Genomic DNA, 25,297 nt, shown 5'->3' with positions numbered 1-25,297 from the left:
TGCGCGGCAGCGGGCAATACCTTGATGCCCTTCGTGGATTCTCTGAAGCATTTGTTTCCGCAGATATCCTTGCATACTAGTTTGGCGTCCTTTAGAAGCAACTGCTTGCAAACCGTGATGTTGCCACGATGCGCCCAAATTGGTTTAAGAACTTGCGGTAGCTGGTCCTTTGCGGGCCAACCTTGCATGCAAGCTTCGAGCAACGATGCGCACTCGGGGTTCGTTACCTGCTCTGAGCGTATGCAGTCGAGCATGTCATCTGAGAGCGCATATCGAACGACTCCATCCAAGTGAGCCGAGAGGTCAGCTTCAGACAATTCCCCGATAGACAGTCCTGTTTTTATCACCCTGGCTCGAGAAAGAGTGTCCGCTGTAGCGATGGTTTTACCCGGGACGTTTGTGAGCGTGAACGAGTACCGCATAACACGCATTCTGAACCTTTGGATTCTTGGTGGAAGAGAATCGAGAGGATCCCGACCCAGTAGCGGAAGGAGGGGCTTGTGGTCTGTCTCAAATAAAAACGCGAGGCCTCTCAAAAATTCGTCGAAGCGTTCTGCTGCCCAGGTCAAAGCCGACGCTTCCTTCTCGATTTGTGAATACCTCTGCTCTGCTTTTGTGAGTGATCTGGAGGCATATGCTACTGGACGTCTTTCACCAGATGGCTGATCCGGGAGTAGTACGGCGCCAAGTCCTTGCGAAGACGCGTCCGCCGAAACGATTGTCGAGTACATGGGTTTGTACCTTGCCAGGCATCTGTTAGAGCTGAGAGTAATCTTGATCCTCTCGAAAGCTTCCTCTTGATGAGTTCCCCAACACCAGTCGCTGTCTTTGTTGAGGAGGCTGCGTAAAGGCGCAGATATAGACGCAGCATCAGGAAGAAGCCTTGCGAGGCGGTTCATCATGCCTAATAAGGAACGAACTTCAGCGACGTTTTGGGGTCGAGGCAACTCATTGATTGCTCTGATCTCCTCAGGATCTGGGCGCACAGCATTGGCGTCAAACATCATGCCCAGAAATGCTACTTGCTCAACAGCGAAACAACATTTTTCCTTGTTAAGGGTTACTCCTGTTTGTTCCAGTCGGTCGAGCACGTTACGAAGGCGGTTGTCATGTTCCACTTTGTTCTTGCCGTACACCAGAATGTCATCCATGTAATTCAGTACGCCGTCTAGGCCTTCGACGACCTGCGAGAACTTTCTTTGAAAAATTTCTGGTGTGGATGTGAACCCGAACGGCAACCTGTAGTAGCAGTACCACCCATATGGCGTTATGAAAGTGGTGAGCTTTTGACACTCTTCGGAAAGCTTTATCTGGTAGAATCCAGAATTCGCGTTCAGTTTAGAAAAGACCTTGGATTCCTGGAAGCTTCCCATAACTTGCTCTACCGTCGGTAGCTGATGACGCTCGCGCTTGACAAATTGGCTCAATTGCGTTAAGTCGACGCATATCCTTACTGCTCCAGACGGCTTCATTACCGGGACAATAGGAGCACACCATTCTGTCGGTTCTTCAACCTTTTGTATCATTCCTTCTCGTGCTAGCCTGTCCAGTTGTCGCTTGACGTTTTCCTACATGGGAATATGAATCCGTCTGGGTGTATACTTGGCGTACGGTGTTGCATTCGGAACGAGACGTATTGTATGTTCTCCAGATAGGGAACCCGTGCCTTGGACTATCTTAGGATACCTGCTTACGCTGTCGTTAGCAGTTCCTAAGTCATCTAGGAAGCGAACGATTCCTAGGGCTTTGATAGCTAGTAGTCCCAACAAGGGTGTGCGCAAGTTAGGCACGACGTAAATCGTCTGCTTCGAACGGTTGTCTTTCCAAGCTACTTCCAGCGTCACACCATACAGAAAGAAATTCAACAAGAGGAGACACTCTTCAAAAACTGGCAACAGGAAACACGTCACGCCTAGCTTCAACTCCATCCGTGAGTTGACGCGAGCATCAGAAAAAAATAATGTGAAATAAACTTCCAGACAACGTTTTATTTTTTTATTCGTTCCGACTAAAAGTGAAAAAGTTTTGCGTGTAAATGAACTTATACTTTATAACTTATTTTTGTTGCGTTGCCTAGCAACAAGCTAGCGGCACGCCAGACGCGCGCACATACGTCGTGCGCCAGACAAGCCGCAGGAGTGAGCGAGGCCGGCTGCGCATGTCTTTTGGATTTAGCCCGTTTTTTGGGCTCCCGGCGTTCTCTTGTGCTCCGTCTGCATTTCGACACGGCACCGCTGCGCTACTGGACTACAGCAAGGTGAGGAATTTTGTTTAACAGTCTGCGACGCACTTCAAGCACATTTAGGCTTACTGCACGAAACTGAACCTATGTATTGACGCAGTCATCGAAAAACAGCTCCGCAGTCCAAGCCTAGTTAATATGAGTTAATTACTTGTACTGGGAGATGTTTGCGACGCTTTCTATGAGCCCAAGCATAATTAGAACTTATTTGGGTAGTTTTTGGGCGCGCTCGACGCACCTGGCTTTCTGACGAAAAGTACCTTGGGCGTGTGACGCAGTTTCACGTGTACTGAATCTTACCGGGACTAGTTATGACGCTTTCTCTGACCCCAGACATTGTTGCAACTAATTTCACTACTTTTTGGTGTACTTTTCAAGCACAGTGGCCACGCTCGGCGTAGTGGCGCAGTTAGCGAAAAGCAGCTCGGCTGTGTGCCGCAGTTTCGTGTGTACTGAAATTTACAGGTAGAAGTTCGTGACGCATTCTTTGACCCGAAGAAGTATTGTAATTTATTTGGTAACTTTTGGGGATATCTTGAGGCATGCTCGCCGCGACTGCGGTTGTGAAGCTGTTAGCAAAAAAGCAAGCCGGTGATAGTGAGTTAGGCTTGCGTGTGCTGAATTTTAGTGGGACAAGTTTGTGACGCATTTCATAGCCCTGCAACAACATGTACCTTATTTCGGTACTCGCGCTTGTCGAAAACGCGACGAGCGATTGCCGAGAGTGACAACACGGGAGTGTTGCATGCGCCGGCAGGACGCGTAAAAGATAACACCGAGGAGCTCAAGAACATGACATTTACGTATTCTGAGCGACTGAAAACAGGTTTTGCACCCACGAATCTGTCTTTAGTGTGACTAGAAGGCATTCTGCGACCGTGTAACGTGGTCTGGCTGAGCCTGTGTTGTAGCCACCTTTGTGTACTTGGCGTACTATCGCGTGGACTGAGGTCAAGTTGTTTTGGAAACGCGCAGTCACCCGTGTATTTGTGCAATTAAAGTGCAGGAAATAATGCCCGGGAAGGGAGGGGTGCTTGAAAATCGGATGTTTTGTTCAGATTTTATGGCATTGTTTGGGAGGAGTCGATGCTGCGAAATGTGCGTAAAAATGAAGTTATCTGTAATGCCGCTCATTCACCACTTACGCACGTTTCGCCTCTACACGCAATACTTCTGTTAGCTCAATATACCGAAATGATTCATGCTTGTAATTTACTTTCTTTCAGCTGATGGCATCCGGTAGAGCTTCGTACGGCAACGACTGCTGCTTACCTGGTGCCCCAATTTTGGATGAATGTAGAAGCCCGGAACGAGTATTTTTATACAGCAAAATAAACGTTTCATGATTTCAGAAGACGTCTCGCGTTGTCTTTATGAAATTGCACCTGACGGATTCGGTGGAGTCTTGTAAAGGTTGTTCGCAATCATTTTTACTAAATAATGAAACGATTCCTCGCCAAGGCCACGCGGGGTTCAGCAGAAGCGAAAAAAATATAAATGCCGCGCCGAACAGCGGAGATGGTGTGGCGTGTACCAACTGGTGTTCGAAAAGCGCGCGCCCAAAACCGAAACCGGAAGGAGTCAATAACATCTGCTTGGTATGCTACAGTCAGTTCGGCTGCTGGGCTCTATGGGAGTGTCCGCTCTTGCTGAAATTTCTTTCTCTATGGTCAAACATTCCGATCGTATGAATGATTGCATTGTTCGGTCCTTTAAGATCACCTGCTTTGACCAGAGAACGCGGAAGTAAAGGAAAATTTTGCCCTACGACTGTCACTTCGGCTCCCGTATCTACTTTAATGCGGAGATTATGGTCGTTTATCAGTACCGTGACGAAGTGCTCAGATGGTGTGTTCGCCGATTGCTCGACCGTGCCAAGAAATTTAGCAGCTGCGGCAATGTCGTAAAGATTCCCATCTGCTCGTCTCTTTCTTCGGCTCGCCTTTTCGAAGTGGCCCAACTTTCGGCAAAACCTGCATCTTTCTTGTTTCGCTGGACAACTGCTTCTCGGATGAAATGGTCCGGCGCAGAAACTGCAGAACTTTCCACGATAAGCTGGCTTCTGACCACGTGTAAACTTTTTGCTCTTTCCAGGAGTTTTGTCGGGCTTTACTGCGGCGACGCAAGCTTCTGGAATAGCGCCCTCGTGCTCTTTTAGCTCGGCTTGCCGTTTCTTTACCGTTTCGCATGTACGCGCTTTTGCGAAAGCAGTGCTCAGCGTGAGATTAGGATCCATCTGTAGTTCTTCCGAGAGAAGCTGGTCCCGTAGTCCTACTACGAAGCGGTTTCTTATTAGGCGTTTCTTTATTTTTTTGAACTCGCATCTGTCTGCTAGCCTGTTAAGCTCGGTTGCAAACTGGCCTACTGTTTCTCCCAGTTGTTGTCGGCGTAGATTAAAGCGAGCACTCTCGTAGACTGTTCTTGGTATGGACGAAATAGCCCTTAAATTTTGACTTTACGAGGTTGACGTCCTCCATTTCTTCGTCTTTCACGTTTAGCGACCGAAGAATCTCCCGTAACTTTCTGCCCATGGTATAGAAAAGAGTCCTTACTTGTACTTCGTCTGGTTCCTCATGTAGTCCGGATGCGAATCTGTAGTCGTCGAATTCGTCCATCCGGGCGCGCCAGTCCGCAGCGTTCTGGAAGTCGAAAGGCCTAGGAGGCTTGATTCCTGCCATGTTAAAGCGTTGCTTGACGATTGTCACCGGGAAGGACTTGCTCTTGTGGAAGCAGGCGCTCGTTCGCTTGTTCACGGGCTGTTGCAGCATGACATCGTAGTCAGCTTTGACATAGCCACTTCTGACACCATGTCAGACAGTCAGGGAGGCGCTCGTTGTCCCACGACCAAGAATGAATTCTTTTTAATGTACAGTCGTGAAATATATACAGCCAGAATGGCCACATGACTTGTATGAGAACTGGTTAAAAGAAATGAAGGCATAGCGCTTATCTTAGCGTGTGTCTGTGGCTCAGGCACACACACAGTGCATATGAGGATGACGTCACGAAATCAACGAGTGTTTCTCGCGTCCAAACGCTATGGGAGCCGAGATAGATCGGTCGGGCGTCGTGCGTTGGGCTAAAGAAGAAGAATCGTTTTATGAATGCCGCCTGCAGCTCTCGGAGCTGTACACGTGATGAATTGTTATAAAAATAGCAATAGACCGGATGAAGGGATAATCCTGCTGTGTCGCCGCGTTGACGTCATTCTCTATGCTAATAGGAGTCGTGTGTCTTGATAACGTGAGAGGAACGAGTGTTTCTTGCGTCAGACCACTATCGTAGCTACGATGCGTCGGCCTCGCGCCGTGCGTTCTGCCAAAGAACAGGCAACGTTTGATCAACGCCGCCGGGAACTCGCACGAGAAAGGGCTCGGCGTCGACGTGCTGACCTCGCCGTGATTAAGCGCGAAGCCGGAGCTTTACGACAACGAAAAGCCGTGAATGGTGAGCTTCGCTAGCCCCCCTCTGCACACCAGTCGAAGGGAGGTCGAATTTTTGCAGTGTAATTCAGTCCCATTCATACTTTATCATAGAACCGTACTTCTAATCCCTTCCGTAATTTGCAACTCCTATACCAATGGCATGTATGACCCTTCCTCACAAATTTTATTGTAGTTGAGGAAGGAAGATTCTTGTGTACATATTGTGGAGAGGTGTACAAGAGCTGAATTCCATTACTAGGTCTTCAAACAGAGCCCATAGAGCGCATACGCCCCATACCAATGCGTTTAGCGCGAGCAGGAAAGTTTAGGGTTGTATCAATGAGTTCACCGAGATAATTAATGTCACGGGCCTCATGCAATGGCACAGAATTTGCAGAATAAAAAAAAGAAATGCTTGCTGCTTTGCAAGCGAAAGTCATGACTTTGGTATTAGCAGCATCTAAGGTGAGGTTCTTAACTTTGTATCATATATTAAAAGAAAACAGCTTAAACTGCAGGACGCAACATTCATCAAAAGTATGAAGTTTCGTTTAGAAGGTGCATGTAAAGAAATAATAATTCTGAATAGGATATAAATTAAAAATAATTGTGGTCCTCATACTTATCCTTGAGGACGCCGCTAGTTGCCGTGTACAAAAACGACGTTTGGCGAATAACTCTAACATGATCTATCAAGAAGATAACTGCGCAAGAGATTGACAACTGATGAGTGGACACCAAAGGGCGCAAGCTTGACCAGACTCGGTGAGTGGCTGACTACATTCAAATCTTTGCTCAGGTCATATAAGGTTGACTCAACATATCCCCTTTAATGTAGCGGTATGGAGTTCTCCGTCATAAATTTTTGTTTGAAACTGCTTTTTGCTAGTGGAGCGGTCAGAGATAAATTCAAGCTCATTTACAATCAATCAGTTTTTCGCAACAAAGTACAATAGGTTGTGAAGATGTCTCGCTCAAAAATCTTAGATGTAACATAAGAGCAACTGTGCGATAATCGAGACGGCGGTTTTACCCCCAGAATTAAATACGGGAAAATACGAGCACTTTAACGCTTTCCACATGTCAGGGAAAGTAAAAGTACTCAAAGACGTCTTAAATATAGATTTTAATAGTGCGGTGGCAAATATGCTGCCGTAAGCATTCAGAATTCTGAAGGTGATGTTATCAGAGCCATATCATATGGAAGGCTTCATGCGCCTAAGGCATTCCCCGTTGACCAGACAACCGAGCGTTTTGTAATGTGCGCGTTCGTGTACTGCTGACTGACGCCAGCGTTGAAACATGAAGCTTTACGCCTGAATAATAAACGGGCAGCAAAACAGATGACCGCTAATAAATCATAAGTAACATAATGGCATAGCAGCAAAGCAAACAGTAAAATAAGTAAAATAAGATAACAGCAAAGTAAGACGATTCGTTCATGTCACTGTAGGAACTGTGTCCGAAGGCTGTCACAGAGGCAGTTACCTTTAGTGACACAAGAAACTTGTTGGGGACGCACGACGTAAATGTCAGAACGAGAAATTTTTATAACTTGAGCATTAGAAAAGCAAAGGTCTCAGACGTCACTACAGCAATGGATGATCAAGTTTAGCTGCAGCAGCGAACAAAAGGCCAGAAAGAACAGAGTTAACGTAAACAACTTTAGAGGCAAAGCTCCCCATAGCGCCCACGCATTGAAATCGGCAACCGCCATGTTGCTACTCTTTGCAGGCGCGCAGGCGGTGACGACAAGATGCTATTCAGACGAGACGTGCGATAAAGGTGATCCCGAGCCTCCCTCATTGTGGTGGCACCATCTATTTCAGGCAGCTGCAAACCCATCCTTTCGCACACTATAACTGTAGCGTCAAAATTTCCTTAGTCATGCGATCTTCCTGAAAAATCTACGCAGTAAACTTCGCAGGTTGTTAGTGCTGTGTTTCCGCATTTTGTTTTGAATAACTTTAGCGTTAGAAAAATGACTGGTGTCACCACTGCAGCCCCTTTGCGGTCGCTAAACTTTCGCTTAGCCTATCCTCTTGGGTTAGCATACTAACACTATGCCAGAATGTACAATAGGCTGCGCTTGTTCTCTATGTAATGATTGTAATGAGAATACGTAAACATGCTCCAATCAATTTTTGGCGCATTAAAATCACCACGAATGATTACTCTTTGCTTGCTATGCGATTATATTACACTTTGAATGTAAGAGATGACCTTTTGCAATGAGACATGGCGAATAGCCGTCCGTAGGTAACAAACATCCAATAAACAATTTTTCTATAACGATTACGAACAATTCCCGCAGCGTGCTAGGCTGAGGGCTAGCCAAATTGATTCCTGTGTGCTTCCTATGTCAGTGAGCTGAAATCAACTCTCTGAACTGTCAATACCAATCAGTGCAGCGCCACCTTTCACAGCGTAATCTGTTAGGGGCCTATTGCAATAACCGTTTCGGTTGGCGATGGCATGTGACGCCACCGCCGGTGTCCGGTTTCGTAACCGCTCAGTTCTCAGTTCCCGCTACTCAGTTCCCGCTACTCAGTTCCCGCTAGGACAGTTCCCGCTAGGACTAATCATCGTCACCATCATCAACATCCACGTCGGATGGTGCCATTTGAAACAAGATGTGCGATGCGTTGATACGTGCGAACTTTTTGTAACAGTTCTGTTATATTCCACTAGGCGTCCCGACATGCAGCAGGTTCATATCGCAGTTTCATGCTGCATGTAGCTGGACCTGGTTAGCTCAAGCAGGCTAGGTGACAATTTGTCACCACCCCATTGCGAACGGCATGCCAAAAACCATCATCATCAACAACAACATCAACGCACTGTGCCACGGATCAGGGGATGTGACATGTGTGCCACATAGTCTCGATACCTATATTTACCCTTCGGTAGACGTTATCACGCCTCGTCGCAATGTACGAGTAGCTGCAGAAGTGAATAGTAGAGCCACGCATGCTGCAGCAATCAGGCAACGTCGGGCTGAGCAGACCGCTGTGCCGAGAGCAGCACAAGCTACAGCTCGCCTATAACACAGGCTGGACAGTTCAGATATATTTTCGGGCAAACAACGCCAACAGACTTCGCCGCAAAATCCTTGTTGTGCCTCGTGCCCAAAATGAAGCTCCTATGCAGCCGCTCATCCAGCGTACGCTGTGACTGTGCTGCATGTGCAGTGCAGGCCTGTGGCTTTTCTGTGACTCACTGAAGTCCCGGTTACTGCGGAATAGGTTGTAGTGCGGAGGAGAAAAGTCTGCAGAGCACATTTTATGGCAGAGCCAAGCTTCTGGAATAACAATTGAATAATAAGACGATATGACATCGCAAAAGAAAAACGCTCGGTTCTGTGGAAGTCGACGAGCGTTTTGATAAAAGATGTCCAGATGACACACTACTTTGATCTTAGGACATAATCACGGAAACATGAAGCATGTCGTAGAATAACCATATCGAAAGGCTTAACCAATTGGCTTCCGCGCCCTCCGCGGCATTTCCTGCCTGGTATTCCGCGCGGAAATAGCGACGCGCGTTTGGCGCGCGAGCCGCTCTTTTAAAAAAGCGATAAATTCCGCTGCACACCTCGTAGAAAGACAAAATTTACTTTATTCTGTTCGGAAGAGCTCGCTGCATCATCCCGCCTAATATGACTTGCGTGTATGGAAAGCTTTCAAGCACACAGGCATGTGAAGTGCAACTACACATTTTTCACATTCCCACTGGCTCTCCGACTTTTTTTTGTGTGTCTTGCAGACTAAGCATAGCCTAGATTTGGTTTGTTGGGATATGGCGAGGAAAATGAGCCCACTCGGAAGCCTGCAGCCGCATTGGTATAGCCGCAACAGGCGGTTTACGTCTACCATGGTACTGGGGCAAAACGGCCGCTTCGAGAATCTCCTCTGCGAGGTTCACTTTTCAGTCTGTGTAGTAGAGCCGCTTGCCTGATGCTTTAGCAGATAAGACGTAGCTGTTATAAACAGCGATGTCAATATTATAAATGAAGATTTTCTTGCAGCCTTTGGCATATCTTCGCATAATTGGACAGGAAGCCAGTTGTTGGTCCTCGCGATTCACTCTGCCCATACCTCGGTTGTAATCGATTACAACTTGTGGCTTCAGAACTGGCAAGCCATTCTTGCGACCCTTTTTTCCGGTATCAGTGAGATCAGTTCAACTGTGGCAGGTCGAGAGCATTGTGACCTGCTTTTTGTCCTGCCAAGTGAGGGCCATGATGCCTCGCGCAAAGAGGGACTTGCATTCGCCTTTTTGCAGCTTTGCCTTGAAATCCTTCGGCATGTTCTTTCGGTGAAGTCGGACTGTGTCGACAGCATTGGAACCAGCTTCCTTTAGGTGACGAAATAGCAATGGCGAAGAATACCAGTTGTCCATAAACACTGTGTGGCCATCGGGCAGACGTTTTTCTACACTGTAAACAAAAAAACACACGGGTGGGCGTTTTTTGCTTGTCCTCTAGTGCATTCTCTTTTGTACATCTTTTTGCTCCCATTGAAAGGGTGTACGATAAAACTCGCATTGACGTGGGCATTAATTGGGCACACAACGGGGGTACCATAATACGCCCATTTCACCCCCAGTTGACAGTTGACTGCGAGGTACAATGGGAGTTTTGTGAAGGAATTAAAAGCATGTTAGTTTAGGTGCGGCAAGCACGTAGCGAAATGCTTGGTGGCGCGGGTCACGCGCTTACGGAGCACCAGACGGAACACCGCAGGCCGAAATGTCGAATGCCGGCGATCAAGGCTCAAGGAAACTCGGCCGTCCGTGAGATGCCACCCGAGTAGGTGTCGCACCTGCTCGGAGCGAACGCCGGCGTCCGACACTTTGGGTTGCGGTATTCCGTCTACTGCTGCATAGGCGCGGCGTACCGCCACGAAGCATTTCGCCGCGAGCTCGCATCACGTGGTCCAATCGACGGCACAAGGCCACCGCTGAATCGACCAAGTCACGCGCACACGTGGTCCAATAGCGAATGAACCCGTCACCGCACGTCTTCATTTTTTTTTCCTTTCGCTGATCACAGAGCCCCTCTTTGCAAAGCTTTTATACAGCCGTCCTAGCTTATCGCCAGTGCCTCCGAGGCCAGCAAACGCCTTTGAGAGCAGCTGCTACTTGCTGAAAGGAAAAATGCACGAGACACACACTGACAGTGAAGAAAACTTATTAGACACCAAATGTAAGAAATATAATGTGTTCACTTCCCGGCCCAAAAGAAAGCACATTTCTGCCCCCGTAAAACAATTGTCTGGATTTTATAAAAGAACACTGTACATTGTAAGCATGCCAGTTGCTAGTATTCTACATGTCCTTACACAATGAAATTAGTAAATGAAAGAAATGCTAAGAAATCTTATCTCGTTTCATACTGAACTGTAACTACAGAGCCATGTGTTTGAACTGTTACTTTGTACTGACACTCCACACTTTCGCACAGACTATATATTGAGCTCGCTTGACTAACAGTAAAACTTCATTTGAGCCTAGTTGGTACATAATTCAGAACTTAAAACTTACAGCGCAAACACCTAAGACGGACCACAAAAGGCAGATACGAAACACGCGGGCGCTAACTGACAACTTCTTTATTTCTTCGTCGTCGATGCATATATAAGCCGTAGGCCACACAACTGCACACGCGCACAGATTACATTACAGAGATCTACCAAATTATCACATATGCAAACGTAGGAAGTCAAATTCAGATGGTTGCAGGGACAAAGCTATGTCAGTGATGTAATTATAACCTTGCCTTCTTATGTGGTAGGCCTCTAAGGCAAGCCGCGCAAGCTCATTCATGCTTTTGCCAAGAATCAACGTCCCATCAAGTCGTGCCTCACAATTTTTGCAAGAGTTTATATGCGCAACAAGGTGCACTCCTCTATCTACATTTTTGTTTACTTTTTGCGCATGTTCTCTGCGTGGTCCCTTAAACACGTAAGGTCATCTATCAACTCAAGAAAGTTGCTTGCAGGCATAGTGATCCTTTGGCGCTTTCTGCACCGAAGAAGTTTTTAAAGCTATGCTCCCGCACCTGCAGAGAGAGCAGAGGAGGCTGCCAAATTCGGCATGATGCTTCATACGTGTTCTGCGCTGTCGGCGTGGTTTATACCATTCCACACTCATGTGGTAAGACATAGCTGGGCTAGATAGGGCATTGCGTCAATGAGCAACTCAGGGAACATGCGCAAAAAGTAAACAAAAATGTAGATAGAGGAGCGCACCTTGGTGCACATATAAACTCTTGTAACAATTGTGAGGCACAACTTGACGGGATGCCGATTCTTGGCAAAAGCAAGAATGAGCATGCGCGGCTTGCCTAAGAGGCCTACCACAAAAAAGGCAAGGCGATAATTGCATCAGTAGGATATCGTTGTCCCTGCACCCATCTGAATTTGACTTCCTACGTTTGTGTAGGTGATAATTTGGCAGATCTCTGTAATGTAATCTCAGTGCCTGCGCGGTTGTGTGGCCTAGGGTTTATATTGCATTCACGACGAAGAAATAAAGAAGTTGTTAGCACCAGTGTGTCGTATCTTCCTTTTGTGGTCCGTCTTAGGTGTTTGTGCTGTAAGTTTAAGTTGCATGACTAAGCCATTCCTAATTAACAGTGCCTTGTATAATGAGGCCGATCAGTGGTATTTTGCATGGACTAGCACACAAATATGATAAATGTCAAAGTACTAAATTAAGAAATTGGGACTCATCACAGAAACAAGCTACATAATTTAGTGTAGTTATTGGGCTGTATTTCTTAGCAAGCTATTAAAGATTATCGTATTTTAACAACCAGAACCCACCTTCTGATTATGAGACATGCCGTAGCGAGTACACCCGGATTAATTTCGACAGCCTGGGATTCTTTACCATGCACCTAAATCCGAGTACACGGGTGCTTTTGCATTTCGCTCCCACTGAAATCCGGTTTTGTTTACGACTAGATTTCGGAAAGTTCCAAACAGGTTTCCCCCTATATTCTTGCAGTGGGCGCTCTTTAAATCAAGCCTCAAGGTGCCAGGGAAGCTGGTTCCATTTACCAGGCGTTCTATTTACTGAGAGACATTGCAGAGAGCCAACCAACCATCAGGATGGTGTCCTATTTGAGCGGCAGTTTCGCTTAAGCAATTTTCGTTTATTGAGATTCCACTGTAGTCCATAATAGTGGATGAGTTGTGTTCTGCGTGGACACTTTAGCATGGCTACCATGTTTAGTTGAATATTGTGCAAGCAGCAACATTTCACTGTACCCAGTGCAATATATAAAGCCAGCAAAATAACATGTTGCAAATGCAACCATGAGCAAGTACCTTCCCTGATCATATCCAATAGCAGCATCTTTAGACGAAATTAGTCATGCTTTCTCATGTTTAAGTGCCTTGTTTTCAGAAATCAAACCGTCCTTATCACGTTGGCCTCCATTCGTGTCATCCCCGAGCTGAGGTCATTTGAGATTGCATTTAATTGCACTTCAAATAGCATATTGGTCTTATTTAAAAAGTACATGGCATCACAGTCACCACCTAGATATAAAATTCGAGCTGCAATGCAGTAGCAGACATTCTGAGGTAGAAGCCTAATTATTCTTTTGCATTTGGATGCATACTCAAAACAATTACAGACAGGGCTGATAGTGTAGCAACCAGGACAGATTTAACGGACATAAAAGAGCAGAATTGTCTGAGCTTCGAAATATTATTCTCTCTGAGGAACCATGCTGTCCAATTATAAAATGGGGATCAAAATAAAGTAACTGGATAGCAAACCTGCATTTCATTAAGTAAATAAAATACTGTTCATGCTACCTTCCAGGGTGCACACTACATTCCCTTTCTTTGAATGTGAATTTGTTACCTTGCCATGGGTTGCCAAATGTATAGGTGTATTGTTGATCAAGGGTGGTGGAACGGATAGGTCTCAGGCTAGAGGAAATATTTCGACAAGGCGACTTGCCAGGTTGAACAACGAATGTTTCGGGCTGGAGCCATTTGGTTCCCTTGCAAAGATGTTTGCTCCAGCTTGAGACTTCCTTTGTTGGAAAACTGTTGATGACTAATGTCGTCATCTTTTCATTTACCATCGTCTTATTCAACCTATTGCTCCACGCAGGAGCTGCACTTTCTTTAAAAAATAATGATATTAATGAGCTCAAAGGCATTGTGCATAGCTGCGTCCCCAAGTGCAAAAATTTGTTTTCAATGAATGAGAGAGTTGGTACCTTTCTTGAGAATTCAATAGGAAGAACCAAAAATTAAGCTAACAGACTGGCTTTGACGACAAGTAAACATGAATTGATGTGGAGTGCCATTTCTTCATTTCGCACCAGGCTTGGGGCCAGCCGGACTTCTTCCTAAAATTGAGAAAATTTTTCTAATTAAATACATATTAAGAATATTCTCTTCATAATCTGAAAATTAAAAAAAATGTTATTTGGTTATTCATATTTAGTTGGGAACAACGCGAAGGAAACTGACAAAGTAAGGGCTTATACAGTAACGCCACATAGTGCTGGCTGAGAACAGATTTAATTTTAGAACAGACAAACAGTTAAGTACATTGGAATGCTTCCTAAAAGCCATAAAAAACCAAAGCAGGAAGCAGTAGTATAAAATAATGTATGTGCATGAAAAATGCATCTGATCATCGGTTCGCAGACATGTACGCCATTTACTTGTCAGTTAACAAAACATGTGTTACACTGAAACATTTCTCCTACAATTTGGCAATTCTATGGGCTTTGATTATTGCTCGGGTCAGTTGGTTGCTGTTGTTACTGCTATTAGTGTACGGTGAAGTGTAATGTAGACGGACAAGTGGTACTGACAAATATGAACAATGGCAAATTTTTGCTGCACCAGGATAATGCACGCATTGTCCTGCTGCAGCGAAACCTTCCAGTAAACATTCACAGTTGTCTGTAGCACTTTCCCATCTGTCTCACCTCACACTGTTCCATCTATAGCACTTCACCCTACTGTAATATGCACCACCAACTGACACAAAATTCTACCCTTCTGAAGTTCTTACTGCTACTTCGCACTCGTCACATTCAGGCCGCCAGCCGTACTGAGCCCAATGTAGTATAACTGCATGGACTGGCAGCTCCTGTCATGGATTTATTCTGGTGTAATGGCACTACAGAAGCAAACGAAGACAAAGACATGCAGGACACAAGCGCCTAACCTCTACTCTCGCTTTAATAAGAAAACAGACATCATATACAGCACATAGTGACAGGAAGTGACGTCATTAATTCAAAAACAAATTCTTCATGCAGTGTAACTGGGAATGACTGATGCATTTGTCCTTTTCGTGCTAATCTGCCAAAGCTTAATTATCTTATGTACGTCTGCTCATAATTTCTGGCTACGAGTTTTGAAGATCACAGGAACGAAGCAATCTATTTTGCAGTGCATCACAATGTACAGATGAGAGTTGTTGCACACAAACTTCATTAGCTGCAATCTCAAATTAATACAGTGTGTGCCTATGCAATGCAAGAATGACTGGATGGGAATGGCTGACTGTACATAACCTCCGTTGCACAGTGCACCACCTGCAAATTGTGCTGCACGCAACAAATAAATTTGTTTTCTTGGCTTGTCTTTTTTCCTCATCAGAGCAAATCTCTCTTCACATGTTTCATACAGAAAAAATTTTTTGCCCGTAGAGACCAGCTACACAATTACCCATGAAAATCACAAATACATACGAAACAACTACAACCACTTTTTTACTTCATCCCATTCATTATATTCCATATTCATACCTAATTTAGTTGCGCAAATCATTGTTTTCTCAGGCCCTTGTTAGGAGAGATTTGTGCTGTAATAAAAGGCAGAAGCCAAAAAAAAGGAAAAGGTTGGTTGTGGCTTGAAGCACAATATGCATCTAGTGAGCTAGGCCGCAAGCGCTGCGTAGTCTGCTGCCATCACAAGGCCATGCCTACATGGGACAGATGGGATGCTCTATTAATGCGAAATCAGGGAGATTGTGGGAGTATGAGTCATCTTTGTGAAACAACCCTCCCTCACACAATGTTAAATACTGCAAAGAATGTGACTGCAGTCATGTGCTCCACAAAACTTGCGTTGTAGCCAGGTATTACGACCTGACAACATGCAAGGTAATTGTGGCTTGCAACATTTAAAAAGAATGACAAATGTATCAGTGATCAATTAGTTGCGCTGCATAAATAATTTTTTTTAACAGATATCATCACATCATGTCTCCACCTGTTATTAAATATCGCCTGTTTCCTTATTTTAAAGCTTGAAGTGAGATCCGGTGCTTGTGTCATGTGCGTACATATCTTCCTTCGTTTACTTTTTGTGGTGTCATTACACCAGGATTTGTATAACCAAATGGCCCCACACTGCTTTTGTCACGTTATAGTGGTGCTTGCAAAGCCTCGCAAACAGCAACCTATTTGGTCAAAACATGGTTTTGTACATATGCTTTTCCAAAAAGAAAAGCTGCCAAGAAGGTAACAAGAATCAAGAGCATTATGGTAAATCCACTGCAATGCCTTACTTTTTTACCTTTATCCCTTACACCTAAGTGAATAAGCCAGTGTGAATGTTACAGAAATGCCCCAAATAAGTTGTTGAAATTATGCAAAAATGTTAACGCAACTAACCATAGATTTATGTGCAATAATGGACACCAGTCTCAGTTTCTTTCCTTCTGACACAAACATAGTATATCTTATTCATTTTCGCGGCCACGGCGGCCGCATTTCGATGGGGGCGAAATGCGAAAACACCCGTGTGCTTAGATTTAGGTGCGCGTTAAAGAACCCCAGGTGGTCGAAATTTTCGGAGTCTCCCACTACGGCGTGTCTCATAATCAGAAAGTGGTTTTGGCGCGTAAAACCCCATAATTATTATTATTCCTTTGGCATGAAGAAAAGCATACGTAGACCAGACAAGTTTACATTTGAATTAGAGCCTTCACGATTAAGCACCACTATAATGCGACCATTAGAGTACATACACTATAAACAGTGCAGATGATAGCCCAAATTTCACAAGTGCGACATGTTCGCGAAAGCAGCAGCCATTAACCCAGAAACTAATCAAATCCCACAAAATAACAAAAAAAAATGAATGTGTCAGCGCAGCACCTGTTCTCTGAAGTTACAGGAAAGTGGCATCCTTGTTAACAAATCTAAAACCACGGCACATTTGTATGTGACCACCCCCTGCCTCTTTATGTGCTTTCGTGCCTTTGACATGGCGTTACTGGATATTTATTTGCTTGTCTTTTGCAAAAGCACATCAATTATCAGTCAGTGCACAGTGCACCATGCCATTTAGCTATGTGGACTCACTTTGTGTCCTTAGCACTGCTCTCACCTGTTCAGAACTAAGAATCGCAAAAAGACTTGTTCTACTTAAATCTACATGCCTGAACATGTGGGTTCTGCAGTTAAAATAGGGTAATTATAAGTAAAATGCATGACATGTTCTGATGAACTTTGTTTTCATAATATAATTGTTTATTTGGGCACATAGCCAGTCAGATCATTCATACTAAAACAAGAAAACAAATTCAACACACTGGTTTATACTGGTTGGTGCTCTACTGACTTTAGTGCACACATTGAACAAACGACAGGCAGTGAGAAATACCAACAACTAACTTTCACACGGCATTATTGGCCACATGTGCACATGATATAGCTACAAAAACCCAAACGAAAGTAGACAAAGAAAAAAGTACATTTTAACAGAAAAAGAACAAGAGAAAAAAAGAAAACTTCTTTTGGTAGCTAAGTCACAATCAAGGTGTAAATGACAGCTATGATTTGGCAAGCACACATGTAGTTATTTTGTTGAGTCCCTTGATATCACAATTTCTTGTTTGACAGCAACACCGACGGGACATCTACGCATATCTTTATTGCACATGCCATTTTTGCTCGCTCCAAAATCCTTTTATGATTATTACTTTACTCACTCAATTCTGTGATGTGCCCATTTCTGGCCATCTGGGTCTTACCAGGACGTACGACAGTGTTCAGCGACAATTTTGTGGCCTGGTCTTTCTGGCCGTTGCTTCCCGTCGGAACCCTCCAGCCTGTCCATATACCCTACCAAAGCGTTGTATCGTGTTGGCCTCGACCTAGTGGGCCCTTTCCCTACCTGCAGAGCTGGAAATAAGTATATAAAAAAATAAGTATTACTCAACCCGCTGCGCCATACCATAAGCCAACCAGACAAGTCGCGCTACCCACGTCGCAGACTTCCTGCTCGAAGACATCATCTTACACTAGGGAACTCCTCTCTAGCTTCTCACAGACAGGGGCCGCTGCTTTTTATCTAGTGTCATCGAAGATTTACTTCGCTCTTTTGCCCCGAAATACAAGTCAATGACAGCATATCACGCTGAAACGAATGACCTTACTGAACGCCTGAGCCGAACACTTACAGATTTGCTCTCGAAGTGTTTCTCCACAGGTCATTGTGACTGCGACGCCGCCCTCCCATTTGTGACGTTCACGTACAACGCATCACGTCACGGTACTGCTCTCTAATCGCCTTTCTATCTCCTCTTTGGACGTGACCCGGCATTGCCTTTCAACACGCTCCTGCCAACTGCTCTCGATTCCCCTTCTGAGTACTCCCTCGACGCCATGGCAACAGCCGCCAAGGCACGCCAGATTACCTACTGTCGCCTTTCGGGGTCGCAGGCCCGACAGAAATTTCTTTATGGCAACTGCCATCGTGATGTCCAATTGTCTTCCGGCGACCTTGTCCCCCTCTGGACCAGTTCACGACGTGTGGGCCTATCGCAAAAACTGTTCTCCCTGTACTTTGGGCCCTACCGCGTCGTCCGACAACTGAGTGATATCACTTCTGAAATAACTCCTGCCGATGCTTCCCCGTCATCGACGTCATCTGCTGGCGTCCACGTGGATTGTCTCAAGGCGTACCGCGCGGCTGCCATATAGCAGGCACCATGTGGGCGCTTTCATCGTCGCTTGTCATGGTGCCACGAGAGCGACTAAGAAGACGGTCACCAACGAGACGAAAGAGACGACGCAGTGGGTCCCGCCTATCGTTCCACCGTACTGGTTGTACCGGCCATATCTTCTGCAGAGTAAACAGGGTCCCATTTATTGTTATATCTTTGTCCGTTTCAATATCTTCCAAATGGAGCGCAGATTTGGTTCGGGAAAACGAGACAAGAACGTAAAGACTCATTTTACCGAAACACTTCTGGACTACCCATTGCAAACTATATTACTATTTGTTCTGAAGTTCCCCATTCTTTACATCTGCTGAAAGCCTTCTGTGAAACAGCCCGTATATTTGTAAAACGGCCATTTATTATAGTGCTCGGTCATTTGAAATGGGGTCAGGCGTACAATCGCTATGACAAAGCGACGCTTATTTTCCATGGTGGCAAACCTTATCCTGTCATTTTTCTCTGCATGTTGCGTTGAATTAGAGATTGTGCCTCAGACGTTATATATATATATATATTGCCCCGACCTTGACACAACTGACAACAATTAAGGTGCTAGGAGAGCTTCATAGAAAGATCTATAGCGTCGACCGAAGTCTTTTGTGGTTTTGTCAGTGACAAACTGTTGGAGGTGCTGGGTACGCGTCTATGTACTCTGAACCCCAGGGACTGGAAGCGGACAACCTATGCAAAAGCCGACGGCTTCGAAGACTTCCTCAGCAATATGGCCTGTAAGATCTGCCGAGGATGTCGACCACAACTGCAAGCCAGACACAGGTGGCATACGGCACGGGACAGCCTCCTGTGTCTGGTTCTCCACCCGCCACACTGGTCGCGGCCGTACCATGGTGAGCCTTTTGAGGACGCGGAAGACTGGCTCGATGACTTCGATCATGTGGCTGACGTCAATTATTGGGATGAACAGAAAAAGATAACGAACGTGTACTTCGCCCTAGAGGACTCTGCCCGAACATGGTTTGGTAACCACGAGCCATCCATCACCCCATAGTAATAATTTCAACGGCAGATACGCGATATGTACAGCGGTCCCGCAAGAAAAGAGCGAGCAGAGTAAGCCCTTCATGGTAGGGTTCAAAAGCCGAATGAAAGCGTTGCCACGTTGATAGAGGAGATGTCGCGCCTTTTCAAGCGTCCGGACCCTGGCATGACAGAAGCAATGAAGGTTCGCCTGCTCGTGCGTGCAGTTAAAGAGAAACTGTTTGCTCGACTGAGGCGAAGGCCTCCAGCTACAGTAGCTGAGTTCGTCAGTGAGGCGGCAGCAATGGAGCGAGCCCTTCAGCAACGCTCCTCCGTCTACGATCGCTAAATCAGCCTGGGATCAACATCTTCTCTCTCGTTGCCCTGCGATACAGATGTGCTTCGAGAGCTTGTGCGTAGTGTCATGCGTGCGTAGCTCGATCGACTACATGGAATGACATTTTAGCTGACCGTAACATCCCTCACAGATATCGTCCGCGAAGAAGTCCGTCACGCGGCACAGCCACTCGTGCAAACCAGACCTGAAGACGCCCCCGTACTGACATGCGCAAGCAGTGAGGCTACCTGCGCAGCCCGTGAACCACCATAACCCGCCTTGTTCTGAAGAAGCGCTGCGCCACTTCCAGGGCCAAGCTTCACATACAAATATGTACGAGTCCACGAGCCCCCGAATCAATAGACGCGAAAGTCAGACGTGTAGCGCACACCTGACCATCCGCCACTCTGCTTCTACTGTGGCGAAGCAGGCCACTTGCACCGTGCCTGCTACTACCGAAGAATTGGACTCCAGTGCTATCAACCCGGCGCTCGTTGCCCACGTGAGGGAGAGCGCCCCAGAGAAATCCAGCAATATCTGGACAGTGAAAATTCGTCGCCGTACACGCCGTTCCCACCGTTTGAACAGTCCCTGCCAACCACCCGACCTTCGTCTCCACAGAGGCGTCAGACAGGATCACTATCTCACTATCTCCTCGAGAATCGGCGTCACCTAGCCGCTACACTACGTTCTCCGCTTTCGTGGGCAACCGGCCCACGAGGCCAAGTCAGGGGAAACTAAGAACAGTGACCTCCGAGGGTGGGGCCGTTGTCCATATTTCCGCAACGGTGTGCAAAGTACACGTCAATTTCATAGGGCTGTGGCTGCCTGTAGAAAATAAATTTTGTTTGTAGGGGATTTTAATTCGCTTCACGTGTCGTGGGGCTAAAAACAGATTTGTGTGGGAAGCGACTATTGGAGTGGACTATTGATAGTCACCTTTCATGTCAGAACACAGGACAAGTAACGTTTGTTAGGGGTGCTTTTCGTTCGGTGTTAGATTTAATATTTTATAGCGCTTGGATTAAGGTTTTGTCGTGGGAGATGGTTGACTCAGCAACCAGCAGTGATCATCTTCCTGTGTCATTTGAAATCATTTGCCCAATAACATCTTTAGAATACCAGGCATGCACATTTGTGAACCATACGAAATTTAAAACTTCCTTGCGTTCAGCCGTTTCGAAACTTGCCAATACGAGTGATAAGGAAATCGCTTCAACCATTTGCTCAATTCTAGAAAATTCCCAGAAGCAAGCTGAATTTTTCATCTCTTCGGCTAAAGGAACCGCTTGGATTGGTGTAGTAACGAGTGTACGCGGTACTATACAAAAAGAAAAGCCGCTTGGAAAATGCTTCTGCATAATCAGTGCACGACAAACTGGAATAATTATCATTTTCGCGCTAGTGTACTTAAGCGCACGGTAAATCGAGCCAAATACGAATACGATATTTGGCATTACGATTATCTATCAAATTCAAAAAATAAACGTGCTTTATTTGCATTTCTTCGTGCTCAGAAGGTGCTACCAGCACCCTTACCATTAGATTCAATTTTTTTTACCTCGCAAGAATCGAGCGCCTCCCGAGAAGAGATTGCCAAAGGCTTAGAAAATCGATTTACGGCCCGGCTTACGGCTATTCATTCTACATTAGATCCTTCGGATGGTTTTACTCCAATTTCCTTATCTGAATATAAATAAGACTGCACTATGCTTGCCGAATTCAGCCCTTGGCTCTGACGGTGTCACAAATGCAATGTTAAAAGTGTTGTTACAGGAGTCACCTAACGTTCTTTTAGACCTGGTGAATTATTCATTTAAATATGCTTTAAATAGCGTTCACTACCAGCGTTTCCCAAAAAAACATTACGATTATATAAGTTAGAGTTGCTAGGAAGCGTGAACATCAGTCAGGGATTTTTGAATGTTTTCGTGTTCCACCCTTAAAGGGGAGGCTTAAGCGTCCTTCAAATTTTTTCTCGGACATTTGAGCAACGCTTGCAGCGGCTTCAGCCCACATTTCTTGCAATTCACTCTGCAGGCCTATCACTGGAAGCATTGAAATGCCATTTCGTTTGTCAGGAGCTGAAGTTCCTCGGACACGTTGTTAGTCACGATGGTATTCGGCCATACCCAGAAAAAAGCCGTTGCTGTTGCTACGTTTCTACCACCAGCCAAAAAACGTGACATATGCCACTTATTGGGCCCCTGACATATTACAGATGCTTCTTGAATAATTCTTCCAATATCTCACAACCCCTCATTTGTTAAACCTTGATTCTTTTACGGTATGATGCCCAGCTCCAATAGAATAACGGCAACATTGGACATTAGTCAACCAAGGGAACAGGCTGGCTTCAGGAAGGGATACTCTACAATGGATCACATCCATGTCATTATTCATGTTATCGAGAAATCCGCAGAGTACAATAATCTCCATGTGGCTTTCATACATTACGAAAAGGCATTTGATTCACTAGAGAGACCAGCATTCATAGAGGCATTACGTTATCCGGGAATACAAACCGCTTACGTATATACCCTGGAAAATATCTACAGAAGTTCCACAGCTATCTTAATTCTACACAAGAAAAGCAGGAAGATACCTATAACGAAAAAGGTCACACAAGGAGACACAATCTCTCCAATGCTATTCGCTGCTTGCAAGGAGGGTGTATTCAAGCTATTAAACTGGGAAGGCTTAGGAGTAAGGATCGACGGCGAATATCCCAGAATCCTTCGAGTTGCCGATGACATACTTCTATTCAGCAACAATGCAGACGAATTACAACAAATGATTGAGGACCTTAACAGAGAGAGTGTGAGATTGGGGTGGAAGATTAATATGCGGAAGACAAAGATAATTATGAATAACCGGGAAAAGGACGAAGAGTTCAAGATCGCCAGTCAGCCTGTAGAGTCTGTGAAGGGGTACGTTTACCTAGATAAATGACACAGGGAACCCTGATGGAGAGAAGAAAGTACGTAGAAGAACAAAAATGGCTTGGACCGCATATGGTAGACATTGATAGCTCCTGCCTGGAAGCTTACCAATATCACTGAAAAGGAAGGTGTACAATCAGTGCACTCTGCCAGTGCTAGAATATGGGGCATAGACTCGGAGACTGACAAAGAAGCTTGAGAACAAGTTAAGCACCGCGCAAGGAGCGGTGGAACGAAGATTTCCAGGCATAACATTTAGAGAGAGAAAGAGAGTGGTTTGGATCAGAGAGCAAACGGGTATTGCAGATATTTTAATTGACATTAGGAGATAAAATGGAGCTGGGCGGAACATGTAATGCGCCGATTAGATAACCGTTGGACCATTAGGGTTACAGAAAGGGTGCCAAGAGAAGAAAAGCGCATTCGAGGACGGCAGAAGACAAGGTGGAGCGATGAAATTAGGAAATTCGCGGACGCTAGTTGGAATCGGCTGGCGCAGGACAGCCGTAACTGGAGATCGCAGGGAGAGGCCTTCGTCCTGCCGTCGACATAAAACAGGCTGGTGATGATGATGATGACGGCGACGATGATAACGATGATTCGTTAAGACACCGCCCTTACTTGTACACTTTGTTGAAGATGACCACGTTGAACTGCACATTGACGCTAGCAACATCGGCCTTGGTGCAGTCCTCGTGTAGCGGCAAGATGGCATTGAACGTGCTATTGCTTATTCTTGCCACACTTTAACTTGTGCAAAAACAAACTACTGTACCACTGAAGACTAATGCTTAGTTGTCGTCTGGGTGATAGCTAAGTTCCGGTCACATTTACACGGCCATCAATTCAGAGTGGTTACCGACCACACTGAATTGGCTAGCCAATCTCCAAGACTCTTCAGGGCCACTCGCCAGGTGGAGCCTATGTCTTCAGGAATTTGACGTAACAGTCGTATACTAGTCTGTCCGGAAGCACACTGATGCTGATTCTCTTTCTCGCACTCCACTTGCATAGTGTGAAGTGATACCCATGACGACGGTTGTTTAATTTGCGCTCTCAATATGCCTCACTTGGCTGAGCAACAGCGGGACAATTTAGAACTGAGGCAACTTATCGACCATATTGAAGCCTAAAGTTCACATCCTGCACGGATGTTCGCGCTTTCACCGTCTTCGTCCTGTCTTCACAGCAAGGTGTTGTACGAAAATAGCTTCTACACATCGGCGACTGGATCACCTCCGTGTTCCGTGCGCCCTGCGTGCCGATATTCTGTCCTCCTATCACGATTAACCCTCTGCGGGCCAGTTGGAATTCGCGCTTACCTTGGCCCTTGTTCGTCAAAGTGACTACTCGCCTAAGGTTGGCCAGGAAATCAAGCATTACGCGAAAACTGGTCGCTCCAGCCAGCGCCGAAAGGCTCCCCATCAGCGCCCAGCCGGTTTCTTGACGGCTGTTACAACGCCAACACAACCATTTCAACAGGTTGTCATAGACTTGCTTTTGCTGACTTTTTCATGTCTTGCTGGCAATCACTGAATCGTGGTTGCGACTCATTATTTGACGCAACACTGCGAAACTAGACTGCTTCAGGTAGCCACTGTCAGTGATGTTGCGCACTTTTCCATCCGCGACATCCTCCTCCGGCATGATGCACCAGAAGTAGTCAAAACAGTTCGTGGTAGAGCTTTCACAGCAAATATGATACAAGGCATCATGACGCTTATTGGAACAGCTCATCGCCGAGCCTCTGCATACGATCCTACGGAGAGTTTAAACAAGGCAATTGCTGACATATTGCCATGTATGTCGACAGTGACCACAATAAATGGGACGTTGCCATATATCGTAACTTGACTATATATATATGTATATATATAGAGTCAAGTTACGACAAACATGATGCTGTGCTTAGGCATACGCTACAGTCAATTAAGGACGACTGTCCTATGTCAACTTCATCTAAACGCTGCAAATTGCACTCCAGAGCACGTGAACATTATTTGGGTACAACAAGGCACGGGTGATACGTACACTTGGCCCACTTGATTGATGTCGACTAAGAAACGCCACAAATTACATGAAAGAAAAATAACACAGCCTAATTAACTGTACTCGCACCACACATGAAAAGAACTGTGAGAAACAAAATCGCACATTAGAAGACTTATAGTACGATCTGCACTATTTCTCGTAGTATACCATTTTCCTGGCCCTTATACCGTAATTTTTGTTTACTTCCATACGGCGGCATTTTTTCCCAGAATGATGCGGTCCCCGCTCGCGTGCAAAGATGGAAAACCCTCTATTCCGCATGGCAGGGAGGTCCATTCTGAAAAGCACAAGGAAAGGGTATTCATTTATATCCCGATATACAGCT

The 25,297-nt window shown here is 45.6% G+C and overlaps 2 pseudogenes; both read right to left on the bottom strand.

Moving 5' to 3' along the window:
- Positions 1-4,015: 4,015 nt before the first annotated feature.
- LOC140219591 (uncharacterized) lies at positions 4,016-5,010 on the bottom strand (annotated as a pseudogene).
- A 4,310-nt stretch (positions 5,011-9,320) lies between these two features.
- Positions 9,321-10,095, bottom strand: LOC126533991 (piggyBac transposable element-derived protein 4-like; annotated as a pseudogene).
- Between the last annotated feature and the right edge of the window lie 15,202 nt (positions 10,096-25,297).

This window comes from Dermacentor andersoni, chromosome 7, assembly GCF_023375885.2.
Source record: "Dermacentor andersoni chromosome 7, qqDerAnde1_hic_scaffold, whole genome shotgun sequence".
NCBI classification, from domain to species: Eukaryota; Metazoa; Arthropoda; class Arachnida; order Ixodida; family Ixodidae; genus Dermacentor; species Dermacentor andersoni.
This window is presented reverse-complemented; position numbering and strand designations above follow the sequence as displayed.